The 12,930-nt window shown below is 34.0% G+C and overlaps 1 protein-coding gene across 10 annotated transcripts in view; it reads right to left on the bottom strand.

The window, feature by feature from the left end:
- LOC107691417 (disks large-associated protein 1-like) overlaps positions 1–12,930 on the bottom strand; it is a 141,686-nt gene that overhangs the window by 22,891 nt on the left and 105,865 nt on the right. The gene's annotated exons all lie outside the window — the stretch shown is intronic.

Below are 12,930 nucleotides of genomic sequence, written 5' to 3'. Positions count from 1 at the left end.
TATATACACTTACTGTATATACACTATATATATATATATATATATATATATATATATATAAAATTCTATTAAATGATACATTGTTGAATTTACAAATTATGTATATATAAAAGTTAAATTCACCTGTAGCTATGCATAGTATGAACTTTGTGTGTTTGTGTTTATTTGAAGGTCTTTAGGGTCGAGATCTTGTACATCTCAAGAGGTCAGAGGCCTGACACTCAAGCATTTACATCTAAATACAGAAGGAATGTGGTCAAAAGTTCACACCCCGACTTATATATGCAGCACACCCAACACGCAACTCATGGGACGAGCCAAGAACAAATCAAAATAAATGTACTGTCATCTGAGCACCATACTGATTTGAATCTAACCAACTTTCCAGCTGACTAACCACCCTAATAATTACCCGTAACTCACCTATCTCTCTCTCCTTCTCTCTTTTCCCCCTCTCCCCCTCCGCAGTTTGTTCTCTTTATGCTTTGTGTCTCCAGGTTTGACCTCTGACCCCTGGTATCCTGTGAGAGGGGGTTGGGGAAAACCCGGTTGTGTGGTGAAGAAATGTGTGTGTAGTTTTTGTGAAGTGTGTTGGTGCAGGTTTTGGGATATTCGATGAGTGAAGTGGTCTTTAGGAGACTTAAGAGACCCCAGACACTCTCACACGCACACACACAGGGGGTTGGGGGTGAGTGGGCAAGAATGCAAGGAACAAACGAGGAGCCCGGCAGGAGTGCAGGAATGCAATGCATTGTGTTACAAAGACTTCCTAAACTACTAAACTAAGTAGAACCTCACACACACACACACACACACACACACCTCTTCCCATAAACTCATATAGAGTCAATCTATGTGGCATGTTGTAATTTTTGGCTTTTTATAAATGCATGTTTTGAGACTTCAGTGCCGAAGCGATATATGCCATTAAAGGACCCTCCCAAAACATTTAGGGGCAAAAAACACACACGCACAGACACAGAGGACCCTTTCTGGAAGAGAAGAGATGGTCTGTAATTAAGGTTTGCCCCACCCTCGCAGTGAAATCCTAAACTGTCCAACATACACACACACACACACACACACACACACACACACACCAACATACATAGGAGAGGAGAGGAGAAGAGTAGAAAAGAGTTTCCTGTGGCAGGCAGTGTGACAGGATCATGTCAACGACCGCACTTCCTTTCTGTGTGGCCTGAATCAAAGCATAGTGATTCTCAAAGAGAGGCCGTTAAGTTGTAATTACGTAAACTACACGGTAATCAAACAGTCAAGAGAACGCAGAATCACTCTCTTAAAACAGACTATTTACTAGTTTCTGAAAAAATGCCATCTAACAGTCAACGTGTTTTCTTAAATCTTAAACTAGATAATGATCTTTGAATTGACATTGTAACAAGCAATGTTAGATGTTACAATCCACAATGACAGAGCACATTCCACTATATTTTGTAAGGGAACAGACTTTAAGATCCAGCATGTGTCAGAATGTTTCATTGTGTACCTATCGCCACCTACAGAAAGACAATTAAAGTGTTTCTTCGCAATACTGGAATACACACCAGACAACCATAGCTGATACCACATTTTTTACAGCACATTTTCATGAAAATATAAAAACAAAACACAAAAAAATACAAAAACTAACAAAAGTATTTAATAAAGTCTCTGATGCTCACACAGGCTGCATTTTTTGATAAAAATAGTCAAAACTGTAATATTGTTATTATATTATTAAAATATAAAATAACTGTTTTATATTTTAATATATTTTAAAATGTAATTTATTCCTGCAAAGCTTAATTATCTCCAGCCATTACTGCAGTCTCCAGTGTCAAATGATCCTTCTGAAATCATTCTAATATGCTGATTAAGTTCATTTGCTAAATTAAAACAGATGTGTTGCTTAATATTTTTGTGGAAACAGTGATAATTTATTCCAGAATTTACGATAAAGATAAAAAGAACAGCATTTATTTGACCATCATATTGTAAACACATTTACTGTCTTTTGATCAACTTAATGCATCCTTGCTGAATAAAACTATTAAATAAAAAAATCTTGCTTACCCCGAACTTTTAATTGGTAGTGTATTATAATAAATTTTATAACAATTAATTCTGATTATTTTAATTCATTATTTCAAGACTGATAACCATTATGGTCCCTATATATAGTGCATTATACGCTGTATAATATAACAGTAATAATGTACATATACAGTATATATATATATATATATATGTGTGTGTGTGTGTGTGTGTGTGTGTGTGTAACACATTAATATATACATAATATACATTTCAATATATATATATATATAAAATAGTAGTAATACAGTTTTTTTTTCAACTGCTTACACACATTTTCAAAACTTTGTCTCTTTTTTTCAAAACTTTAGGCACAAATCCAAGAACTGCACACACAAAATGCAAAATGCCTCACATCTCTTGCAAAATGAAGCACTGCGTTCAAAATTCCACAAACACATCTCAAAAGCAAACATTTGCAAACACCTTTGCCATAATATTAATTCCTGTTAGATGTTGGTGTGTTACATAGAGTTGTGTGTTGTGTTTTGCAAAAAGCATTTTATGAAATTGAAAACTGAGTCAAAGGCCAAGAATTAGTGTATGGTTTTGCAGATTTGGTGTGTGGTTCTGCTGTTTGAGTGTCAGGTTTCAGTGTGACAAGTAAAGATTTTGTGTGTAAGCAGTTGAAAAACTGTAATAATAATAATAATATTTTTACAACCCCTATATGATGAAATAATACCACTACATATTTAATCAGGACCTCAATGTCTGTTTCAGTAAGTTTGAATTGTGTGTGTGTGTGTACTGGTATATATGGTTTATGAGGACACAAACGTGTATAATGACATGGTACTACAATGTAAACATGGTTTATGAGGACACTTCCTGTGTCCCCGTAAAACAAAAGTCTTAAAAAACATACAAAGCGGTGTTTAATGAAATTCAAAAATGGCCAATTCTGTAAGGGGAAGGTTTAGGTGTAGGGCGATAGAAAATGCAGTTTGTAGAGTATAAAAACCATTACGTCTATGGAGAGTGCCCGTAAACCACAAATGCAAGCGTGTCTGTAAAACTGAATCAGAAATGCATTAGATCACCTCCTCTGCAATGTCTATTAAAAGGTAAGCTTCAGGTCATAGGTTTAGAGGAGGGATTCACATGAAAGCTTGGAGATTATGTGTGTTTGTGTATATTTCTGCATGCCCACACTAGTAGAGCATTTCAGACAGCATGTTCATTCTGTCGCTCTCTCACTGACACCCTCTTTCAAGTCTCTTTCTCTCACATACACATATATATACTTACACAGGCTGATTAACTACGGGGAGGAAGAGGAAATCATATAACTCTTAGAGCTTTGAGACACAATGTTTAAGTATAAATCAGCACAGCACCTTTCATGGTGAGTGAGGGGAGTGCCTGAAAGGAAATGATTATCTGTGCGGCTGAGAGAGAGAGAGATGGTGACTGAGGAAGAGAGGGAGAGAGAGCGGAAGAAAAGTAGCAAGACTGTTTAACTGAAATGTCTCACTGAGTGATTTGTGAAGTCTGGAGAGATGGGCTGTCCTATAACCACACACACTCACAAACTCATTTTCTCAAAGCAAAACTAGTACCCCAAACTATTTATGTTATAATGCAGTCCACATAAATGCTTCAAAAAATGTACTATTCCCAAGGCACTTTTACACAACTTTTAAAAATAAAAATAAGGAATATCCTATTAAAAATTGTTTTGATTAAATAAACTAAAGTTGAAATTATATTAAATGCAAATAGATGAAAATTGCACTTAAAACTTAAATTACAATACTTTAATTTAGAAAATGTTCAAAAAAATGTTGTTCAAATGTTGAAAATGACAAATCGTGCTTTGGAAAGTAACTGAACTATGCTTTTCAGCTGAAGTAGGCCTACTAGAATGACTAAAAATGAAATAAAAATATAGGCTATTACAGATAGATAGATAGATAGTGAACTGCATCGTCCTCTGACATGATACTCGCGTATATTCTCACGTAGGCAGCATGTTATTTCGAACACGTGCTTTCTCCACTCTCTTTTTGTACTACAACGCCCTCTAGGTGCTCAAAACCTGCAGGTTTAATTAACAACACAATATGCATTTTCAACGGGTTTAATTGCATCACAATTATATTAAATGTATGACGATGACAATCTTTTGTACTTTGTAAAAATTCAACGTGGAGTTCAAAAATATTGATTTGTATCTTATTACTGCAAAGGACTTTTATTATTTCTGAATCAATATTAAGTCACCTGATTCAGAGTAATGAGAGTATAATCGATAATGTTGAGATCATATCTAGGTGAGTGTCTGCATCGATCGACTTCAGTGGAGGGCTTGTTTATGATATCACCAGTCCGCTGCCATATTTGGCATTCTGAGTCAGCCCATTCACAGTTTCATTACACATCTCTCCCTTTAGACAGGATGACATCGAGATGAGCTCAAACGCCATTATGCACTCAGCTCTATTCTGGCGTAAGAGTACATCAAAACGATTCAAATCAAGAGAAAAGAATAGCCTATAAAAACAACAAAAAAGTAAATATTAGAGTACTGTATCAATGACATCATCATCTTCACAGTTTCATTACACATCTCTCCCTTTAGACAGGATGACATCGAGATGAGCTCAAACGCCATGAACTCAGCTCTATTCTGGTGTAAGAGTACATCAAAACGATTCAAATCAAGAGAAAAGAACAGCCTATAAAAACAAAACAAAAAAGTAAATATTAGAGTACTGTATCAATGACATCATCATCATATATATTCTCTGTTCCCCAGGACAACAGTTTAAATGAATTAGTTGCCATGGTAACAGCAGCATCCTCAGCCTGGAACAAAGAGCTAAATGAATGTTTTGCTCAATTTTTTCTATTACACTGCAGACATCTTGACCCTTAATATCAACAACTTTTTTTTTACAAAAGCACTAGGCAATGACTCCAGTAAGATGTTAAACACAGAAACATAAACTCTGGCAACAAGCTTTTATTTATAGAGACCTATCATAGCAAGACTGTTTGAAACGAATGGGATCTCTCATCCTCATAACTTGGATTGTTGAGCCATGTATGCTCTCACATTATAAACTACACCCATGCTGACCCAGTTTTCTGTCCAAGTTATGCTAAAACACTTTTGGGAGAACCACACCACAACTTTTGGGATCATATCCACTGGTTTAAAAAAATATGACATCAGAACACAGAAAAGAAGGCAATAACAGGCAAATAGTCTCACCTCTCATGAGTTTCTTTATGTGTGTGTGTGTGTGTGTGTGTGTGTGTGCGTGTGTGTGTGAGAGAGTGTCTTTTTGAGTTCTGCTGACACCTGCTCCCTAATATCACAATTACGTAACGCCGTTACATGTAACTAGTTACTCCCCAACACTGCATATGACATACCAAAATAGACTGATGCTGGACAGAGTTCAGAATCTCTCCCTCCCTTTCTTCCTCTCTCAAACATACACAACAAAGCCATCATGACATTTTTGTCATAAAGCAAAATATAGAATTTTCAGGCTCACAATATTATTCATATTTTTAATAAATACCTAATAATATGAATATAGTTACAATTCAATTATTTTGTCACTATTATAGTTGTATACTAAATATACAACTATAATAGTGTATAATACAAATAATATAATATAATAATATTATATTATTTGTATTAGGCCTACTAATTAATTTGAACTTAGAATATTTTATATTAGCCTTTTAATGTTTCGTTTTGAAGTAGCCTAAAAGACCCGTAGCCTCACTCAACGTATAAACTGTATGGACGTTGACTTGCATCAGACCATTGCAGTATGAGTAAGCAAAATAAGCTATGATGGTCTCCTCCATCACCTCCGTATTTTCGGTAAGCGGTAACCGGAGAGAGAACGAGAGACAAAAGCGATTGAATGAATCGGCGGGATCTTGTGATAAACTCCAGCTTGGTTTTGAATGGGAGCTAATGACACTGCACTGGATCGAGCTGCTAGTTCAGTCACGGGCGGTAACGGGACCGGCCCACACCGTCACATCCGTTAAATACACCGATTCCCGTACCGGCCAAACATGAGCATGCGGGACTTCCCACCCCACTGAACCGACTAACCCTGTATAAATCATAATAATAATAAAATATTCGTTAAATAATAATTAAAAGGAGAAATAATAATAGGCCTAATAGGCTAATAAAGCCATAATAGCCAATGTTAAATGACCAATGTTATCTGATCAAGTCTGTTAAAAATATCAGCGAAATGTGAGTTAGATTTTAAATAGCCTATATAGCTGCCCATAATTGCAAATAAATAAATATATATAAAAATGTGTATTTTAGGTCCTACGACTGTTTTTTTTCTCTTTATTTTTAAATCACCTCTTAAATAGGCTATTTACAAAAAATAATACAAATAGCTACTACATTCTCACTCGATATGAAGCCATTAAAAATGCTCACATAATAGCCTAATTATTAAAGAATGAGTAAAATGCTGTTCAAAACAAATTTCAATCCACAAATTTCGTAAACTTTTCACAAGTAGGCCTAGCTATATCAGCAGTTTATAGGCTACTTTATGTATTTAATTAAAGTCCCGTTTTAAAACTTGTTTTAAACTGCACTGTGACTATACAACTACATATAAGTTATGTATTCTTTTATTTAAACATTCATTAGGGCCAAACAAACTTGACTAAAGACATAAGCTAACAAGCTCCTGTAGAAACTCACACCTATGGCTTTATATAACAGCGTTTTAATGTGCAATAATAATGTTTATGAGTTTCTGCTCTAAAACAGATTCTAAGCATGCCCGTCAGTGATGCCTCTAGCAACTTAAAACATGATTTTTTCTGGCGCACTAAACACCAAACAGTGTTTGTGCTCAAGCCCGCCCTCATGTGGTGGAAAAACAACAGTACCTAACACAACTCCCATCTGTTTCATCTCTCACTCTCCTCATCACCTATGACTTCCTCAAGAACTGAGCCTCCCTCTCTGTAATCCTTCACAAACTTCTCCCCACAGTAATTACATGCATCTTGAAAAGACAAAGCCTTATTACATACTACTAGAAGCTATTTAAGATGATCTCTCATAGACACAACCATTTTCAACATAATGGTTACATTATCTGATTTAAAGATAAATATGATTCATTTAGAGAGAAACATGATTTGCCAGATTTTAGGATTTGCATTAGTTAGATTGACTTCAAATGTCCTCAGAAGCTGTTTTTTGATAAGTTTCACAATGATGTCAAATAAATGTGTTTCTTTTCAACTTTCTAGTCATCAAAAATCCTGAAATATATATATATATATATATATATATATATCACAGTTTCGACAAAATAATATGCAGTACAACTGTTTTGAACAAAACATACAAATAAAATAAATAAATAACAATAAAATGTTTCTTGAGCCACAAATCAGCATTTTAGAGTGATATGATAATCTAAAGGATCGTGTGACACTAAAGACTGGAGTAATGATTGCTGAAAATGCATATATTTTATAATATATTTAAACAAAAAACATGTTATTTTAAATTGTAATAATATTCCACAATATTCCCGTTTCAAATAAATGTAGCATTGAGCTCCGAGACACTGTTTATGTCAGTGATGAATGAGATCAAGAACGGTGACATCTATATTCACTAGTGCTGATCTGGGGCTGGTGTTTCCTTGTAAGCTAGAGGCTTGAAAGCATTATATCCCATTACCCTCGAGAAAGAAGCAGACAGAGAGGGAGAGAGATGGACCGAAAAGCAGATAATGCACACAAAAAGAGAAATTCTCAGACAGACGGGAAGCTCTAATCCTTTAATGCTGTGGAAATGACATTTAGATCAAAGCTGCTAAAAGGACAAATGCGATACACACATTTGTGCGCATCTGTGAGTGTGTGTCTATGCATGTAACTTGGGATATGGGACAGCTGTAAAACTCTGTCGGATCATTGCTGGATTTTATACAACAGTTATAGCTCTCATCCTCAAATCTGATTGGCACTTTCCAGAAGTGCTGATATACAGACTCAACAGCACTGGGCCGTTTCACTGTTTGCATCAAAATTGTTAGTAACACTTTACAACAAGGTTCCATTTGTTATCATTAGTTAACTAGATTAGTTAACATTAACAATGAAAAATACTTCTAAAGCATTTATTAATCTTAGTTAATGTTGATTCCATCATTTACTAAAGTATTGCTCATTGTTAATGTTAGTTAATGCATTATCTAACGTTAACTAACGGGACTTAAAACTAAAGTGTCACCCAGTGTTTTTTCAATGTACGCATCACAATAAATGTTAGTTAAAGCATTAAATATAGTTAACAAATGGAACCTTATTGTAAAGTGTTACCAAACTGTTTGTGTTTACAGTGTTCCAGAAAGGATCATATATAATATTGATATTTAGAGCAACATTAATTTCATTCATGGGGAAGAAAATGTATTCTACATGTTAGTTAGACCTCAAGAATGAATGTTTGTTTACAAGTAAACTCCTGAGAGTGAGATATCTTTTAATTCAAAGATAATTTTTTTTTTTCTAAATTATGTTTTCTAAATTAATATAAATGTATCATCTACTAACTGTCCAATAAAGCTGATTAATAAACCTCAACAATTCAATCATCCTTTAAAATGTATAATTATATGAAAAAAATTATATAAACGATTAATTTATAACTAAAAATTGCATGAATGTAAAAAAAAAATAATGATTGTGTGATTTTTCTTAAAATAATAATAATAATAATAATAAAAACAACAACAACAACCAATGTATTATTTGTTAAAAAAATAAATAAAAAATTATTACTACCTTTAATGTAATATTTCAATAAATTGTATTTTAACAACACAATCATCATCACATGATCATCAAGATGTAGACTTAATATCAAAAATGATTTAAAAGTTAATTATAGCTATCAATATAATTTCAGTATCAATTTAGGGCCCAGCCCTAGATCCAGACTGGAGTATTTGAGTGATTTTTCACTCCAGAGAAGGTTTCTCTCACCAATGAAATTGAATATTTTCAACTAACTGGCCAGATTTTGTCAAAAATATACATTATTCAATATCGAATTCTGTTTACAGAACTTGACACTCACACTATCACACGCATGACTATTTCCACACATGCACTTCCTTTCCCACACACACACTTGTGACCAAAGGGAAATGTCCCAAGCTATAACATGCACATATTCACAATATAAACATATTTCAACCTGGAAATGTATGCTCTCAGCCAAGACTGGAGGTTTTTGTTTGTTTGTTTTTGAGCTTTTAGCTCCCTTTGATCGATTTCTTCTGCGACAATAAGTCATAATGTGTATTTGTTGTGTGTTTGTGCAGTCATAAAGCCTGAGGAAAAACATCAGGTGTGCTTGTGTTTCATTTAGTGTACATCTATATAAAGCATATTGGTTGTTTGTTTTCATTTTGCCTTCAGGTCATGTGTTCATGTGCCAGTGACTCCTCATGAAGGCCGTTCATATTGACAGTGATTTAACCGCTGGAGATTGGCAAACTACTGTACTTTTTGTTTCTTGTCAGAAATCCAGTACAACTGCTGTAACCAACCTCATCATGAGGTGGATCATGTGAGCACGACTGTTTAAACTCTCACATCACACCAGGATTTATTTGCATAATGCATCAAACCCAAGTGTTGCATAGAAGTTGCTTAACGTTTCGTCACCAATGGTGTCATTCTGCCTTAAATCGCCATCTCTCATTGAAAATGAATGAATTCTCATATTCTCTCTCCACTCTTCACGCTACAGGAGGAGAATTTTACTTCTCTCACATAATAAATCTAACTACCAAGCTAAACCCTTCTACACAGTTTGTTTGGGTTAACTGATTAAGTCAATCAAATCTTTCTCCAATCTAATTGGTTCACTCCATGCCTGTTACATAACTCACACAACAGGAGGCCTCCTGAGCACTATGATTGGCTAAATACCCTGTCAGATAATGGCCACCAGTAATAGTCATAAACAGTCATAAATAGGCCTGAATGGGTAAAACAGGCGCAAAAAATGGACTAAAACAGTTATAACTCAAATCCAACTAAAACAGCACCAAGCTCATATACATGAAAAGGAAATGGAGATGGGAGAGGTTTTTTTAAGCAAATTCAGCTCAGTCAAATTACAAACACTTCCATGTCTGCAATATACTATATGTTTTGAGTAATTGTTGACTTATGATCTGAAAAAAAAAAATTAATAAAGTGACTTTTAGTAACAAATAAAAGAAACTGTGTACATTAAAGGAAACAAAATGTGCATAAAGGAAATATGTGTTACATGTGAAAATTATGTTTAAAGAAATGTACAAAACTAAATGCAATTGCAAAAACTTTAATGAGACTATTGTACACAGTACAAAAGTTTGGGGTCAGTAGTTTTTTTTTTTAACTTTTTTTTTTCTTTTAAATAAATTAATACTTTTATTCAGCAAGGATTGATCAAAAGTCAATCAAGACCTCTACATTGTTACAAAAATATTTCAAATAAATGCTGTTCTTTTCAACTTTCTATTAATCAAAAAAAGAATTTCAACATTGATAATAAGAAATATTTCTTGAGCTCCATATTATCAGCACATTACAATGATTTCTAAAGGATCATGATGTGACACTGAAGACGGAAGTAATGATGCTGAAAATTCAGCTTTATGAGTTTTTGTCTCGTATTTATTTATATGTAAAACAGTGATTCTGTCCAAATTCCCTTTCAAATCTTAAATGATTCCCTTTGAGCTAAAGTGACCTGTTTCCCTTACACATATGATAAGCCATATCACACGAGCAGCCAGAGCAATATCGCTCAAGTGCTGTTTTTGTCACGAAGAACACGATTTTATACAACAGTTCAGTAAATAAGAAGTTAATAATGTTTTTGTTCAATTTTGCCAACGAAAATATTACCTAAAAGCCACAGCAGAATTGTTTTGTGCGTCTCCGAGCAACACAGTGGTGTTTAGTTTCTGAATGAACCTGCGTTTTGAACGAATCGTGTGAATCAGTGATTCCGTAGCCCAAGAGAGAGCCGTTTACTGAATTCCTGAATGAATCAGACGTTTGAATGAATCGACTCAAAGACATTTACCGCCACCTGCTTGTAGTTTTAGTTTCTTCTTTAGAGTATCATTTCATTTATTAAAAAAAGGTATAATTAAAGGGATTAAAGGGATAGCTCACCATAAATAAATAAATTCTGTCATCATTTACTCACCCTCATGTTGTTTCAAACCTGAATGACTTACTTTCTTTTGCACAACATAAAAGAATGTATTTCGAATACTGTTTATAACTAAGCTGTTTCGGTCACAAGTGACTTTCATTGCATGAACAAAAAATACTGAGATGTTTCTCAAATTATCTTCTTTTATTTTCCATACTTTATGTTAGGCCATTGTAGCCTAAACATTTAACACAACAATAGCTTTAAATGATCTTTTGGGGGTATTTTCACAGCCAAATTTAGTATGCGATTAATTAGATTAATTAATCGCAGCACCCTGTAATTAATTCGATTAAAATAGTCAATAGTCAATAGTCCCCAAGTGTAAGATACATGACTTTAACTCAGAAACTGCATGATATAAACTGCAAACACCCAAACCCAGAGAGCAGACTTTAATCCCTCATTTCAAAAGTCCACTGCATAACTGAGATTTTTAATTTATTAACAATCTTGTTTAAGTGAATAATGGTCTGCAAAAGCAATGATGTCTAATCCTGATTGACTTTTTTATCAGTGATTTAAGCTTGTGAATAAGAGTTCACAAAAAAGCACACACATGGGACACAGTCAATAATGGAGCTTTTTTTTTATGCAGAAGTCATTCCCCAAATCCCCAAATCCCCAAATCTTGTCTCCATCTATTATGCTCCTGTCTGTTTCCTCTCCCTCATTCTAATTTGTCTCAACAGTTCTTTGTCTTTCTCTCCAGCCTCCCTTCGTCCCACTTGTCTGTAAATGTTTTTAATTAGCTGACTACAACCTTGATGACAGTGTGACGAGGAGAAAGAATTAGACTCTCTAATCGCTGTAATTAAACAACACGCCGCACAAGAGAGAAGGAGGGAAGAGACCTTGGCTCTCTCTAGATGAAGTGACAGAGAGAGTGAAGGATGGAAGGAGGAGAAAAATACCTTTGGGAGGGAAAGTAGGAAGATTGTACATTTTTCAACTGTACACTCTTAAAAATAAATGTTTCAAGAAGGGTTTTCACAGCAATGCCATTGAAGAGTCATTTTTGGGTTCCCCAATGAACCTTTCAGTGAGTAGTTCTTAAAATAAACATTTTTTCTTAGTGTGAAGAACTTATTCATAATTTAAAGAACCATTTTCCACTACAAAGAACCTTTTGTGAAATGGAAAGGTTCCATGGATGTTAAAGGTAATTCATGGAACCATCAATGCCAATAAAGAATGTCTGGAATTCATGAAGCCATTTAAAATTCTATACTTTACAAAAAGTAATGTTGGGTCAATGACAAAATTGATTTTTAAAATGAGGAATTATGTGAAAAAAATCTTAAATATCTTTAAATATCTATTAAATATCTAGTTTAAAACATTTGCCAAGTTCTAGGAAATGTAATATTCATTCTTTATGTGAATTTATCTAACTTTTTTTTTTGTTTGTTTCTCACATAAGACTGTGAACCTAGGGTGCTTCTAAACTATAAGTAAACAAGTAAAAATTATTAATATATTTTCCAAATACCTTGAACAGATGTGAGTGTGCATCCTAATTATTTTGAATAAATCAAAACCACTGGAAAATAGACTTGGCATTAGTAATTAGT

The sequence above is a fragment of the Sinocyclocheilus anshuiensis genome, unplaced genomic scaffold (genome assembly GCF_001515605.1).
Source record: "Sinocyclocheilus anshuiensis isolate Anshui unplaced genomic scaffold, SAMN03320099.WGS_v1.1 scaffold106, whole genome shotgun sequence".
NCBI classification, from domain to species: Eukaryota; Metazoa; Chordata; class Actinopteri; order Cypriniformes; family Cyprinidae; genus Sinocyclocheilus; species Sinocyclocheilus anshuiensis.
This window is presented reverse-complemented; position numbering and strand designations above follow the sequence as displayed.